General features: G+C 37.8%; 1 long non-coding RNA gene across 2 annotated transcripts in view; it reads left to right on the top strand.

The window, feature by feature from the left end:
• LOC138105087 (uncharacterized) overlaps nt 1-14801 on the top strand; it is a 74200-nt gene that overhangs the window by 37856 nt on the left and 21543 nt on the right. The window contains exon 4 of one of the 2 annotated variants that reach the window (XR_011148377.1): nt 2048-2126. The exons of the other annotated variant lie outside the window; for it this stretch is intronic. This is a non-coding gene — a long non-coding RNA (uncharacterized lncRNA). Of the gene's footprint in view, nt 1-2047; nt 2127-14801 lie in introns of those variants that run through there. 2 annotated transcript variants of the gene reach the window in all.

Here is a 14801-nt window from a genome sequence, read left to right on the forward strand (position 1 = left end):
ATTACTAGCCATACACAAGGCTGAAGAGGAGGCATAGCACTGAACATCAAAACTGAACAGTGAGGAAGATATTAAGAAATAAAAATGCTTTAAGAATTAGTTGAAACATTGAGTGATGTCGGCCAAGCTATTTTTGCTCCTTCAGATCAGGGCGCTGAACCTGAAATCCTTATTCAGGGTAGAATTTGTAAGATGTTGCCATCTGCCTTTGCTTTTGAATGATCCTACTGAGCAGTTCTACCCTCCTGGGGTTTATAAACCCCATCTGTCCAACAGTGTCTGTTACCTGAGCTGTTCTCGTTTTCAGCTTGCAGTTGGTACGTCCTGAATATGCCAAAGAGCAGTCCTGACATCTTGGCCTTGTTTTTCTTTCTGCTCTTCCACGTGTGTATCTTATTACATGGAAGTATGCTGAGAGGTAGTTTGCCATGTAAAAATGTGATGAAAATTGAAGGAGGACTTCAGATTTTGGCCACAGTTCTTCTACATTTCTTTTTCTATGTATAAGTCTTTACAGCACAGCCAGAAAAGAATGTGGAAACAGCTGAAAAGTAAGTTGCTCTTCTCCTCCTTAGGTCTAAAGTCATAATTTCTCTGCGTATTTTGGAGAAGCTGCCTTCCAAATATGAGCTTCACAGAGTTACCATGGCCTTGTATTTGCATTCTGTGCCTCATCACTAGGAGCAGCTGAACTAGTTTAAATTCTCAAAAGAAATGAGAAATTCATTAGAGACAATAAATCATAGACATCATGAACTTCTGACTAGTGTGAAGTCATTCAGAAATATATTTCCCACCAGAAATCTGCAGTCTGTGGTATTCCCATCAGGTGATTAATCCTCTGTCAGGGTGCAAAAGGAGACAAGGAAATACAGCAGATAAGGAATGCAACATTGCTTATGCTTCCAGACCCTGGGTGATAGAAACAAACTGCAATCAGTTGCAATGCCTTGCATTGTATGCCTTTTAAAAATTCTAAATTATGACTGAAGTTATAAAGTGCTCTGAAGTATAGATGTGTGAATGCATGTAGAGGTCTGTAGGTGTAAAGAATAAAAAATAAAACCACTGCATTAGCTTTCCTTACCAGCTTAAAATACATATTTTTGGATAGTTCTAAGGTTTTCAGTTTTTATTTTTTTCCCTTTGGGCTGGGAGAGCAGTCCCTGTAGTGTAAGAGGAGCACACAATATTTGAAATTGTCTGTTACAGTGATTACTGTCACTATTGGCCTCTGAGCGTGCTTGCTCTCATAGGAAAACTTGGCAGCATTGGATACTACCAGATGCTCAAAGATTGAGTAAAAGTGGAGAGGAATACAAGTGTATAAACCCAGGAGAAAGAACAACTCAGTGAACAGGAATTATGATTAAATACAAGAGAGAAGAGTGAGTTGGTGGTGTTTGGGTGAAAGATGCGATTTTTCTATAGCAGAGCTTGAAGTAATTTTGACTGAAATCAGGGATCTGAAAGGAAAGTGTGGATCCCCTTAAACATTCTTTCCCTGAACACCTCCAAATCTTGTGGTGATTGCTGTTTGACCTGACTGGCACTATCTGAATGGGAAGAGGATGGGAATGATGTTTGGAGCCATTGATAAGGATGCTGGTTGATGCTGCGTGCCTCAAAGAAGCAAGGAATGGAAGGTGAACAACTTTTGGCTGAAGTCCTTAAACCTTCTTGAATGGTTAAAAGGAAGAGAGTGCCATGTAATGAGAACTGAAATTTCATTAAAGGCATGGAACAGACTGTGTGGCTCTCATTTACACCTGCACAAATTTGGATTTGGTCCATGAAGCCCAGCTACACACTGGTGGAACTGAGCCTGGTGTCTTATGCATGGTCCCTGAGTCTGGCAGCAGTGGTGGGCAAGCTGCTATCAGGAAATGGGGCATGTGTTTCTGTCCTTAGATCTGTGTGCTAAGTGCTAGGCCTGGCCTGACAGATGTTAAAGTGCCTCTGAGTAAGCAGGGAAATTATATACAAAAGTTTCCTATTACAGCTGGAATAAACAATTTCTTAACTTTTGTGTATGCTTGTCTTTCAGAGAGGCACAGTGCTCTCACTCTCTAAGAGTGCTGATTAATTGCCACAGTTCCTCTGGATCCCAGCGCCTGTGGAACCTGTGAGAAACTCCTTTTCGTACTACTACACTGACTTCTCAAAAAAAGTTTAAGTGCTTCATAAGCATAAATTAATTCAGCCAAACAGCATTTCTGTGATGTGGGAAAACCTGTGCTGCCTCCCTGACACCACTTACTTGACTTGCTTAATATTACAAACTGAATCAGTGATGTAGATAAGAACCAAACTCAGGATCCCTATTTCTGACTTCCTTGCTTCATACAGTGAATGCAGACATGGCAAACTCGCAGTGTTCAACAAATGGCTGGACTGTAACTAGGGCACCTTTGCATGATAGTGCAAAAGCAATTCCTTTCAAGAATTCCTCCTCCCACTTCAAACGAGGAAAATGCTCTAAAAAACTCACTCTTAAAAATGTCGCACCAAACCTTTTCTGCTCTTTTTACCCCCCTATAACTGTGAGTGGCTTTATTTAACATTCACAATCCAGTTTCTGACATAGGTGGCTGAGTTAGCCGACTGGCCTTTAGATTTGGTTCCCTCTGGAGTCAACAGACAGGTGTGTATCTAGGAGGTTCTTCCAGAGGATGATTCAGAGCAAAAGTCCAAGTCAGGTGGTCAGATTTGAGCTGAGTGCCTAAAGCCTTGACAAACTCTTGCTCCTGTTTGCAATAGGTGGAGCTGGGATTCATCTGACAACACAGAATAAAAGAAGTTAAATATGTCTGACAGAAGAGGTGATTATGCCTATGCTATGTTTGAGCATCTGTGAGGGCTCCAAGCAATAGGAATAAATGTACAGTGGAGACATCTATGTTACAGGCAGCTGTCTAGCTTGATTCTCAGTGCTGAGCACAACTCAGTAACTACACATTAGTTTTTGAAGGCTGACTAAAATTGCCGGTTTTGCATTAATAATGGGACAACCTGTTGTCATTTGCCCTCTCACTTACATAAAAACTTCTGTCAGACATTAATTTTCCAGTGAGAGAGGCTAAATGCATGTGAACATTATCTGAGGTATCTTGAATATCTTTTCTAAAGACAAGACAATGACATTTCTCTGTACAAGTTCAAACATGACTCTCCCATGTTGCAAAGAACTGTCAAATTGAATAACAGGTACAGTGAAAGCACTTCTTTCCCAAACTATTCAAATGAGCATCACCTTAAATAAACAGAACCTGGCTAAGGGTTACATGAAAGATTTGTCATAGCAAGAAGTAATATTTGAATGATAATATCTCTTAATTTATTCATTATTTAAAGTTACTCTTTTAAATAGACCTAGAGCAGTCTTTCCCAGGTAACCCCTGAGATAAAGTTATCAGTCTCTGTCTCTCATCTTCACTGCATCCTGCTGTAAATAATGCCTTTGCACATGATATCTCCTACCAGTGGTGATTGCAGTAACTCTTTGGCTCCCAGCAGAAGTAGTTGGGGGTGTGGTTAAGCCAGGATGCAGCAAACATGATTCATACAAAAAACCTCAGACCTTGGACTGGTTGTAAGGGATTCCCACGTTTATTATGTGGGAAAGTGTTGAACATATTGTATAAATTATACAATGGAGCTGAAAGATTGGGATTTCCCTATGTTAGTCAGTTGGTTACTACACTAGATTTAGACCATCATTAAAGAAGAAAATAAGAATCTTTCTTATTATAGACAGCAAGACAATATTCAGGATACTTTTTAATTAAGAGAATCCCAGAGAAATTAGAAAGCGATGCAGAAATTGGAGCAGCAACTGATTTGCTTTTGTAAATAACCACAACCTTTACAATGAAATGGCTTGATACTTCTTTTTTTTTTCTTGAAAGCAGAGTCTCTTTAGCAATTCAGTTATATGGACAGAAGACATGACCTTTCTGTGGTATTCAGGGCATTTACATTGTCTGACTGATTCTACTTTAGTCATCTGTTATGGTGCAGTTTGGAGGAACCCAGGCTCCTCATACTGCCAGTACAGAGGAGGCAGGCATGATTTAGAGAAGCCAGGCTAAATGCCTAAAGGAATTTGAAGGAGATGGTGTGAATACCACCTGTGCTTCTACTCTGAACCTCATTTTTCAGGAACTTGTAGTTTTACTGTAAAATTTCTCTTGGAGCTCAAACTTTGCACACATGAAGTCAGAGACTTGTAACAGCCACCAATTTGTAACAGCTGAGGATCTGGCCTAGGATCTGTAATTTTGTTTTTAATAGCTATTTGGAAGAGATTATTTTACAACTTGTTCTAATATGTACATTCCCAGTAGACTGCTCAGGTAATTGCTTAGGCTGTAGTTCAAATATTACACAGTTTGAAATATACTTGCAGAAAAATCTATTTTTCTGTGTACAGAGGTATAGAACAGTAACTTCTTTGATATGTGTAGCTATTCCTTTGCAAACAAATCCAAAGTTGTAGGTGTACAAATGAATGAACATGCAAACATTTTCAGTTTGTATTTAAGGATATATTTGGAAATGTGTACCTTTACACAGCAAAAATTTGTTACCTGGCAGCACACAAGGTTTCACAGAAGAAAGAAAAAATGAAGACATGATCATGAAAAAGATGTTTGACATTGAAGAAAAGTCTTATATGCTATCTTCAGTTCTGCTGACTTTCTCATTGGCTTATATGAAAGATGTTTTCTACCTATAAATTTCTCTTATGTTCGCAGGTCACTAAGGCTTAGTTTAAACTGCTATGCTAAACTTATGTATATATTTATATTATGCATCTCCATAATTAATAAGAAGTTAAAGATCTCTGAGCCACAACAAATTAAAGTGATATTTCAAACAAGGTGTTCAAGCCTGATAATTTAGTGCTTTAAAGATCCTCCCTGCATAAATATGAAATTATTCTGAACTGGGCACACTGGATGCATAGGACAGCTTCATAAGTTAATTTTCCCAGGTTAGAATCCTGACAAACTGCCTCCGTTTGTATTGTGAAATGTATTTCTCAGCCCTGCTCCTGATTTCCCAGGGAACCCTGCCCTTTATATTAGAAGTGAATAATTAGATCACTGGGTTGAATGTTATTATGCAGCTTGCCAAGGTTGGGTACGCTATCACTTGCTAGAAGGTGTTCTCGGTCACCCTAATGATTGTAAGGCAGGACCGAATCTTTACTTTCCCTTGGGAATCAACCTCAGGGTGGCGTCACTCAGTCAATGCATGACTTCTTTCAGGGTTTAACAAGCCTCACCAAAGACTAAATGGTGTATTGTAAAACCAGACCTGCAAAGTCTCACACACCTAACAAATGAGTCCCACTCCTTTTTGCTTAAGGAAAAATTAAAACAAAGGAAAAAAAAAAAGGGTCTTGCCTAAAGGGATTTCTCAGTGCTATTAGGAAAAAAAAAAATCAAGTCAAACAAATCATCTTTCTCATACCTAGAGACTCAGTGACATTATCTTTTGCATGACACTGTAACTGTGCTTTGGTGGTAGTGATTAAATGTTGTTCAGCAGGCTAAGCCCTGTCTGAGAAGTTCTGTTTAAGAAAAAGGACTTTGTGTAGAATGGGTTGTTTGGCTTTCTAGCAGTTAAAAAAAGAGATGAGTAACAAGAGGTTGGGTAAGATTTTGAGGAAGATTTTTTACTACATGAGAAATAACTTCAAGAGAACTTAAAAGTAAATTTTTCTTTACTCCAGGAATCAAAATGCTTCACATTGAAACATTGTTAAACATTTAAATAGGTAAATAGTATTGATAATTGAAATGTTTTAAAATATATTCTTATCTTCCCTCTACACAAAATAATTGGGTAAAATAGCTGTATGTTACTCAGCACACTTAAACACCTCTATTCTGAAAAAGGACTGTAGCTGAAAAATTTCTATAGTTCAGTCAAAATGACCTGAATTTAATACTGCCTCAGAAGACAAACCAGGAATATATATATATTTAGCACATCTTGTACTTTTACATGCTGTAGGGCACATGTGAGTGCTCTAAGGAGACGATGAAACTGGCACTAAAGAAATTCACCCTGATACCAAGAGCATCTTTGAAGCAAATGCCTGCTGCAAGTTACAATATCAGTGCTTTGTCTTTATTCCACCTGCACGTTCATCTAAACTAAATATAGTGTAATGAATATCCTCCTAATGTGAAATATTTAACCTCTAAGAACCCTTTGTAGATACAGCTTTACCTTTTCATTTCACACACCTAAACCTTTGCTCACATTCAGCTATCCCTCCCCTATCCCCACACAACCTGTATGGGGCATCCACTTTTAAATAATAAGACACATAATTAGCCATTAATACACTAGAGGTTAATGAGTAGGTATAATCTCATTAACGTAATGGGAGTTACAGGTGTAACTTGTAAGCAGCCCTAGGCTGCCAAAGAGTGCAAAGGAGTTATTGCTATCTTTAAATAAAAGTTAAATAAACATGATTCATATCTAAATTTTCTTCATGTACCTTGGCATTCCAGAAAGTTTTATGATTTTAGCTGAGATGGTTAGTTCCTGCAAGCAAAAGGCTAGGAAGTTTGTCCTAGCTGAACTTCCTACCCAAAAGGATGCTGTTGATAGACTTTCCCAATGGGACTCAGACATTGTTTTCCTTTATACATTGCAACTTTTTGCTGTTGTTTTCTAGTAATTCAACTGGAAAATAAAATTTGGCAAAATATCTACACATCTATAATTCAAGATCACAGGAAAAATTCCTGCTGTGTTGTAGCGCACTAGAAAATTTAGGCAAATGTGACTTTCTGTGAAATGTATGGTTGTTGCTATCAACATATACATTGTGTATATATTGTACTTTGCTGCTGTGGTCTCAGGAATCACTTGTCTAAAGCCTGGTTTGGTTTGGAGCCAGAAATGCAGCTATTTAGCTCCACAAATATGAATATTAATGAAAAGCTTTTAATTTGTAATTGCAATGAACTAGTGAGCTTCTAAATGAGAGTGATCTCAGACACAAACACTACATACCAGGTACTTATTCTTCATTTTTAGGTATAATTTTTTAATAGATAACTTTTCATGCTTGTTTAAAGAAAAAAAATTCCTTACTGTTCCTTAACTAATTTGATTCCATTCATTGACCAGAATATTTCCCTGTGATAGCCAGAGGCACAATATGTTTAAATGTTCATTAAGTTCCACTAATTAATTACATAAATTTTGTTAATATATTATTGAGTGAGGGGTTTGTATTATATTACAAAAGAATCCTTTGCCCTATATTTCTTTTCTTAGAATGCCCCAGAGCTTTGTTTAAAATTATTAAACACCACTTCAATTGCAATTACAATTTTTATCATGAAAATGCAGTGCATTTACTAGATTTTTCAATAGCATCTTACTTTTTTTGAAGAAGCAGTGCAAAATGTAGCATGCTAGACCTTTGATGTCTCTGGAAAATGAATAGTGACTGCAGGGCAACTCCATCTAGCTATGGGTTGCTTGGGTCTCGTGGGAGAAAAGTTCAGTCCTATTCCGTCTGCTACAAGCTGGGAACCTGCTGCTTCCCTCTGTCTGCCTTCCAGAGTGTTTCACCTGCTCCCTTGCCAATCCCAGTCTCTTCAGCCAGGCCGTGGAGCAGCAGAAGGGAGGTGGGGCAGCACAGCAGTAAGTGGAGCGGGAGGTTTGCTGGCAGGGCTTTCTGAATTGCTCCAAGTCCTGAAGCTGGCAAGGGTGAGAGTGAAGCAGGTGAAAGGGCGTAGTCACTTAAAAAAAAAGGATGGGTGGAAAAAAGGAGTGGGAAAAGGGATTAAGACAGTTAATTTATCAGAGATGGTTAGAGAGATGGTGTTCACAAGGATATTCTTTTTCCTTCGAGCTTTATTGCTTAATGATAAAGATATCTACCCTTGATTTCCTTAAAGCTGTCTGAGAACCCGAACTAAAGATTGCCAGAGATTTCTCTTCAGTCAATGACTGCGAGGACTGGCTCCTCTTTCACAAGCATCCTCTGCTCTGTATTTTGTTTTGAGTTCAAATGGCACTGTGTCTAGGCATGGAATACACATGGCATTCTTTTGTCCCCATCACTTTTTTTTTTTTTGCAAATGTACCCATGAAGATTTTGCCTACTGTAGTACACAAGTGGCATACCTATTTCATGACTAAAGAAGCAAAGAGTTTAAGGCTGTATTTCCAAATCTGACCTCAGTATCTAAGGGACAGATTTCCAGTCAAATTCAGAACAAATTCAGCTCTCATCTACAATGATGTCAGTGGGTGTTTTCCAATGAATACAGGAATATGAGACTGGAGGAGACCTCTAAGTCAGCAGTCCTCTGCTGTCACAGACAATCACAGGGCATTTTCATGAACCAATAGAGCTTCATCTAAAATTTAAGCTAAAATTTTTGCTTTCCTGTCATAAGATTGCACCAGAACTTTCCTCCTTTACTGTTTAGAAGCCTTCCTATAACTATCACATTGTATTATCTCAGGGGGATCATGGCTTTTCTTCTAGGTTAACATCTTCAGAGGCGATGTGCACCTGCAGCTTCCACTGATGACCTTTCCAGCAGGCTTGTTCCCAAAGCTGAAAAAATCAAAAGCAAATCCCCCCATGTTCATTATCAGTAGTTTGAACTCAAAAGTTTTCAAGTCAGGAATGAACCCACATTAGAAATTGTATCATATCACTATGTCTCCGGTGCCTTGATACAAATTCAAATCCCTTTAGATTTTTATAGTCTTGAAATTGAGAGGCATCATGCATATGTAATTTTGACCAGTAAGAACCTATGCTGTTGACATTATCATTCAGTAAAATGTGCTGACTTGAGGGACATGAATGCATTGTGCAATGCCTGAGAATTATCTCTTACTAATTAATCCCTCTTTGTTTGTAATCTCATGGGAAATATTTTTTCCTGCATGGCTGGAAGGAATATATGGATGAATCCTTAAGGTGGCCTTAGTATTTTATCTATCTTTTTACAGAAATTCCCTTCTAGCTAAAAATAGGGCTAATTAACTTCCATAGTTAGAAGCCTTGTTTACCTCCATTGGCTTTCTTTCATGGATGCACTGAGTGCTGACTTTGCAGTATCAGCAGATTTATGTATTGCCTGAGGTTTAGACTTTTTCTAACTTCTTTTTTTTTTTCTTAGGCTTGTCGTTTACTATTAAAAGCTGTATAAACAAGCCAATATTGGGTTCTGATAATGAAAATAACTTGATGCATATACTTCTGTGTTAGTGTTTTCAGAGTCAGATCTCTGCAACCATTAAATCCATCAGAAAAGAGAACAGCCATTAATTTCTTACAATTAAAAGGCTTGATTCTCATTTTCCTTGAAGGACATCTGCATATTCTTCAACAAGGTATAAAGAAAAATAAAATCTTTAGTGATCGTGCTACTCCTTTATTACTACTACTGTAAATAAAGATTAAACTTAAAATTGTTCTTGTCTGCAAGCTTCAATTGAAAGCAACTTGATCAACACTCCTTTTCTACAAGAACTTTTCTTAACTGTCATTTTATAATTTTTTTTTTTCTTAACTGTCACCTGAAACATTTTCTCAAAGGTAGGACTTGGCACAGCAAGTTCCTTCTTATCTGACAGGAGCTGAGCATTCTCAGTCCTTTTTCTGGAGACAGACAGCTCTTCAAGGAGCTGGTCCACAAGCAGAATGGTTGTCTCAGGAACTGGTATATAATCACCAAAATGAAGGTCACTTAGTGCTATTTTCTTGTCAGATGACCCAGTGGAAGTTAACCATGGTTTTCCCACAAGAAAATTACTAGTTTTCTCCTCAGTCTTTATTAGATTTCATTGTAGATGCAAAAGAACATAGTGTCAAACAGCTGACTTTTCTTTTAATTAGCAAAACTGACAGTGGTTAGGTGAGAAGGAACTGATTAATAAAAATAATTCTGAAAAAGATAATTTAGTTGAGTAATATGCAAAACAAAAAAAAATATTTAAACACGGTTTCAGTGGTTAGAGATCTGTTTTTCTCAAAGACTGTCAAAGCAGTTAATCTGAGTGTTTCAACATCTCTATAAGCTATGAATTCACTTTTACTATCATAAATACTGAAAGGAAAGCAAGCCCTTTATTTTCAAAACAGCCTTTGATTTTGCTTCATACCATTTCAGTTCACTACTTTCAGACACACAAGGCTTGATTATCAGTGCTACTAAATAAAGTCTGCCTAAAATAGGGGAAAGAGGAGGGGAAAATACAGAACTTTGCAACATAGTTTTTTCTGTTCTTTGGTCCAAAATAGAAATCATCAAAATTGGCATGTGAATTCCCATTTCTATTCTTTCTATCTCTCCCACAATATCAAAGCAGACATATTAAGATTAGCATAGTATGTTTCAGTCTTCCTAATTTAAATTTTTTTCTGTTAGATATTTATTACACTGATTTTGGGAAACTTGGCTATGGACTCTTTTTTGCTGTCCAAAACAATTGTTTGCAACAAACCTTTCTTCTAGTGTAATTTGTATAGTATTTTGGAGGAACATTAGCAGTTTCTCTCTGAACAATAGGAAGACTGTGTCTTAGAAAGCTCTGGAAAGGATTTAGAGGTCAGAGAAGACAAGTCACTCAACATGAGTTCCCAGTGAGATGTTCTGGGAAAAGACTGATGTGGTCCTTTGATATATAAGAAGGGGAGTTGTGAGTAGCATAAGGAGGTGTTTTTACCTCTATCTGACACTGGGGAGACTAACACTGAAAACATGGCATACTGTTGCTGTCTCTTAGCAATGTTGTTGTAACTACAGTGGTCTAAGAATATGGGAAAGATTTGTAGCAAGGGATGCATTTTTGTTTATTGGACCAGCTCAGATGTTTGGAAAAATACAGCAAAACAGTCGGGCATATGGGCCCATCTTCATATCATGATGTCTGTATTAGGAAAAAATTGCAAGAATACAGAAAAGAGAAATAAAAATTTTCCAACCTGTGAAAAAACCCCAAGAGAATAAGAAAGAGAAGTAACACAAGATGTTCATCATATTAAAAACAATACTGAGTGCATTAATGTTTTCAGTTCAGAGCAAATTCTGGGCGCTAAGGGGCACTATGATTTGGAGATGAAAGTAATACTGAGGAGGAAAATAAAAACGTAATGAGGAAGAGAGAAACAAACAATTTAAAAGAAATAAGGCACAATTATTTAGAAAAAAAATGCAAGTAATGATGCCATGTGTATTTGTGCATGCATGTATTTGTACAAGTGCCTCCAGTAACTTTTGAACATGTTTTTCTGCAGTCACTCTTAGTGTGGGGCGGGGGGGTCTGAAAAGCAATTATGTTTCTACAGATTTCATTAAAGTATTTGGTCAAGAGTAGTGAAACATCTCTTCGAGCAATCCTGACAGAGAGATCCGTAGTGATCTGAAGTAGTAAGGGCCATAATGTGAGTTGTCCCATTAGTAACACACAGAGGATCCACAAGGAGTTGGGGAAAAGACCTTAAAAATGTTCTGTATATAGGAAGAAACTTTAATCAGAGCTCACAGCTTGTTAGGCATCGAAGTCAATCAACCATGAAACGAATCCATAGGGGACTAAGCTTTATTAGTCCCAAGCCTGTATTAGTTGTGTAATACTTAGGGTGATTAGCTGTAGGGATAAACTTCCAAGGGAGAAGTGGGTTTGCCATCTTTTGAAGTCTTTGGATGTCTTTTTTGGAAGACAGTGAAACACAAGTAATTGGGTTAACAACAGGAGCGAGTGCAATTGTATGGCCTTTATAACAGTGGAGGAGAGCCTGATGACCTAATGATTTTTTTCTGGCCATAAAAAGCTACGAATCCATGAATTATAAGTGCAAAGATGGGTCTTGTGAGGAACTGGCACAGTGTCGTCCAGCTAATTATCTCTATAGCTACTGCCAAACGTATGTCCAGGTGAAAGCACCCCAGCCTGGCTACCGGGTTAACGCGCTGTGCTCTAACATCTCTCATTGTTGTCAGTGGAATGTTAATAGATGACAGCAGCACAACAGGGGTGAGGACAGACAACTGGGAAAAGTTTAAGATAATGTCATCAGAACTGAGTGCTGTCACAGTATAATGGTCTCCTGCTGGTACCTAAATGCAGAGGAACTCACGGAAAATTAAACATCAAGGCATGTTCATTTGCAAAGCTGGAGATACGGATCCTATGGCACTCTCCTGTTACAATGGGCTTATTTCTTCCTTAATAAATGGATGTGGAATCAGTGGACCAATATATGCAGAGTTTTTTCTACATGGCCAGAAGCCAGGTGTGCTTTATTTTGTACTTCATTTAGATTACAGAGCATTTATCTACTAAACTAAAGATTAAAAAGTATAGATTCAGAGTGGATTTGGATTCTGCTGTTAATTCTGCCATGATTGTGATCTCTTTTAGCTCCTGAGTCAGGGGCATTCTTGATGTCAGAACAGTCAGTGCAGAACAGGCATTTTAATTCAAAAGTACCTCACAGTTTGGACATGGCAAGAGCACTCCTCCAGGCAGTTACTCTTACTTACTTGATAGATAATAGCTTATCAATATGCAGTATCTTGATCAGTTTGGGTTGTGTCTTCTCATGTAAGACCTATTGTGATGCAGGCCCAGGTAATACGCCAAAAGTTTAATGAAAAAAAAGCTGGAATTCCTCTGCAGACTATAAGGGAAGTAAGACAAGGCTCTGAATTTCCCTCTCTGTACACACAAGATGTATTACTTTATTGTGAGAATTTGTTAGGACATGCTAAAAGAATACAGACAGAAAGATGAGATTTGTATATATTCATATGACTCCAGGAACTAGTAGTTCAAGAGAAATACTGATTAGTGTAAGAGCTAAGCACAGAATAACCATGAGAGCTGGCAAGGATGATCCACAATTAATAATGTATGACAGGTCCAGTAACTAGCAACAGCTACTTGTTATTCTTTCATTAGCTATGAAACCATGTTACATTTGGATTTGGTTTCCATAAATATCTATGTGAGTATCTGGATCTAGAATTTTGGCTCAGATTCAATTGTAATTTGAATGTTATCTGAGTAGCTGAATCCTTTTGAATCTGTATCATTTAATACAGGGCAGCCACCTAGCATAAATACTGCTGTGTGACTGCTGGTATTTCAGTAAATTATTTTTTAAGACTTGCTTATACTCATCTTTTAGTAGGTTCACTTTAAACCAGCAATCTCAACAATTTTTTAAGAGATTTTCTGAGGAAGCCATGTTTCTCTTCTAATAGATATTAAACTTCCTTGTAGTCAAAAATGAATGATTTGACAAAGTTGCCACATGCATGGTCACCTTTGAGAATTAATGTAAGATTAATTTCTCCCATGTATAATACCTCAATCTTTCTGTAAATTTTAGCAGACTTACTGCATTGGTGAGAATGCTTCGTTGGTGAGAGTAATACCTTTTTGTTTTCATATTTTCCAGGTATTTTTGGTAGATTTTTTTTTCCTCACTGTGTTTTCCAGCACTATGTACTGCTGAAAGTGGAAAAGTTTGACGGAACAGTAGTCTTTCAGCATGACACATCATATGGAATCTTTCACTAGTGTCCTTTGTCCTGCAACAGCTGACAGAGTACCTGCACAGTAAATGATGTTTTCCAGACACCAGTGAAAGCCTGATGTTATTTCTTAAGAATGCAGCAGCTACACTACAAACTGGAATGACACCACTCTAGAGCTAATTCCTGTACTAGTTTCCCACCTGCCTTGCTGCAGAAACAGTTGCCCTTGCTGGCTGCAACGAAGATCCTTTAAAATCCTCCACTTGCAGGAATGCTGAGAATAAAAAGTGCAGTCCTCAAAATGCAGAGGTATAATTTAGGAAAATGCCAGGCTGATAGTGCTAATTACATGTGCAGAAAGATCAGAGTGTTGGAGGTGAGCCTGATTCTTCCAAGGTGTGCTCATTCATAAAGATGAGAGCCACCTTTCACACTGCACATGTCGTATTTCATACTGGAGGTAGTGGGAATCATTCTGGTATCTTATCCTGTCAGATCTAGCACACGATTGAACAGGGACAGGACTGGCTTTGTATCAGAGGCAGAGGGTTCCTGGAAAACACTTCAACATTGCAAGAAATGCTTTCAGTAATAATCTCTGAAATTTGAGAGGTGAATTTATCAGATTTTCTGTACTTCCTCCTTTTCTTGTATCCTAGAAGTATATATTACTGTCATGCTAGATCAAGATATATACATCACAATGAAATCATCATTATGTCTGTACTAGTGCTCCTGAGCTGGTATTGCAGGAGTGATAGAGCTTAAAATGGTACCATTAGAGCTTCAGTACTGTGGACAAATATTGTGCTGAACCCTTGAGTGTGTATTTCTTTAAGCATAGGGATATTAACCCTTTTTTTCTTAGCAGAATTCCTCTTTGAATAATTGTATTTGCCCATCTAAAATCCACCTTGTCACCTCATTTGAAAACACAATCATGTTTAACTTCCCCCCCAATACACTACATATTTATTTTATCCAATAAAAAAAGAAAGAACATTTTGGTGATGGTGGAATAATAAATCCTAAGGCAGAAATATTCTTTAAGTTGCAGCTGCAGGAAAGCAGTTTGGGTATTTTTCACTGAAAGGGTAATCAAGCACTGCAAGCTTGCTTCCTAGGCTGACCAGGGAAGTTATGGGATCACCATCCCTGGAAGTCTTCAAAAACATGAGGATGTGGCACTTGGGGACATGGTTTAGTAGTGAACACAGTGGTGCTGAGTTAATGGTTGGACTCAGTCTTGGAGGT

Source organism: Aphelocoma coerulescens, chromosome 2 (assembly GCF_041296385.1).
Source record: "Aphelocoma coerulescens isolate FSJ_1873_10779 chromosome 2, UR_Acoe_1.0, whole genome shotgun sequence".
Classification (NCBI taxonomy): domain Eukaryota; kingdom Metazoa; phylum Chordata; class Aves; order Passeriformes; family Corvidae; genus Aphelocoma; species Aphelocoma coerulescens.